Raw genomic sequence first — 1,888 nt, forward strand, 5'->3', positions numbered from 1 at the left:
CTTTCGGTTTATCATAGCCGCCGAACTCTACCTCGCTGTTTCTTTATAGGCGTCTCGCAGCTGCGTATTCTCGTATTGTCTTCGAGTAGTTGCGTGGGGGCGGTATGTATTCTCGTATCAGTAGTTAGTGTCGTGTCCACTAGCTCCGAGTAGAGGGGGCGTCCTTGCAGTTAAGGGGAAACCTGGTACGCGGGGCTAACCCTCGGAGAGTATTCTTTAGCTCCGAGTAGAGGGGGCGTTCCGCAGCTAGGGGGACCCACAGCGCGAGGGAAAAATTCCGCCGCTGGGGGAACCCCGGAGCGCAGAACTAACCCTCGGAGACCCGTGTTATGGCCCTGCGACCGCGCCCCCCCCCTAGCTAGGGGTCAGGGCTCTCTAGCCCGTAGCCCGATGCCGATCATCCGGCCCGCTGGATGCGCTTCTCAGCTCACCGGCCCTGGATGTGAGGTTGCCGACTGCACTCCAAGTGCTCCAAGTGCTCCAAGTGCTCCAAGTTGCGGGAAACCTCTTAACCTGGGGGACCCGGGACCGCCCCGCCGGAGGCTGGTGTACCCGGGAGGAGGAGGCGGGGGAGGGGAGGGAGGGGAGATGCCGCAGTACGATGGCGGACCCGCCGGCGAGCCGGAGGGCCGTGGCCGGAGGGCCCCAGGGGGGGCTTGGGGTCAGCGGTCGGAGGAGGCGAGAGACGAGCTGACGCGGCCTCTGCGAGTGGAGTCGGGACGTACGAGCTCACCGGGGGAAGGCCCGTCGCAGTGGCAACCGAATCACCGCGACCTTCGACAGGGAGAGCCACGCCTCCCCGACCCTGACGGGGAGCCGGCGGAAGGGGGGGGCGAGCCGAGAACGATAGAGAGGCCGCGGATGCGGGCGCGGCTCGCCGACCAGGGAGATCCGGCCCGACCTCCCGGGGAGGGGTGGCGACGAGACACGATGCCGCCGCCCTCGCCCGGGGAGACCCCGGCCGGGCCGTCGATGCCCTCGGAGTCGGTGGAGCCGGAAGAAGCTGGCGAGGACGAAGGACGGCAGCGGAGGAGGCGGCACCAACAACGAGGGAAACGGCCACACCGGCCGTCGCATGACGCTCGGGAGACGAGCAAGAGAGCTAATCAAGGAGGATCGGGACCCTGGGAAGAGGGGGGGTGAGCCCTCAGGCGGGGGGGTCTACTCAAGCGACCTGTGCGAGTGAGCGCGGAGTGGTGGTGTGGGGCGTGCAGTGTGGTGTTTGTTAGCTCCGAGTAGAGGGGGCGTCCTGCAGTTAAGGGGAAACCCGGTACGCGGGGCCAACCCTCGGAGACCCGTGTTTACTTTAAGGCCCTTTCCCTGCGAACGCGCACCCCCGGGGCTAGGGCTCTCTAGCCCGTAACCCGATCCCGATCATCCGGCCCGCTGGGTGCGCTTCTTAGCTCCCCGGCCCTGGATGTGAGGCTGATAACTGCACTCCAAGTGCTCCAAGTGCTCTGAACTCTGCAACGGAAATTGGGCGACACCGCTCGACACCGCTCGACACCGCTCGACACCGCTCGACACCGCTCGACACCGCTCGACACCGCTCGACACCGCTCGACACCGCTCGACACCGCTCGACACCACCTCGACACCTCTGATGATCCTAATACAGCAGAGACGTAGACCCATTTGGAGTCACAGAGTTAGAAAATCAGGGTTGCAGCAGCAATCAAACTTGGCTAGTACTTTCATCCCTCAGTTGCATGGGCCCTGCCACCTGACACCTCTATCCTAGCCTCTATCGGTGGAGGGCTTTAGGTCACGGTTCACACTCCCGCCCTCCCGCCCGACCCCACCGACACCCCTACAGCGGCACCCCACCCCTCCCGCCGTTCTATCTAGGGCCTACCCACCCGCACTCCTCCTGCGCTTTGGTTTCCCC

This window comes from Emiliania huxleyi, assembly GCF_000372725.1.
Source record: "Emiliania huxleyi CCMP1516 chromosome Unknown EMIHUscaffold_200, whole genome shotgun sequence".
Lineage (NCBI taxonomy): Eukaryota > Haptophyta > Isochrysidales > Noelaerhabdaceae > Emiliania > Emiliania huxleyi.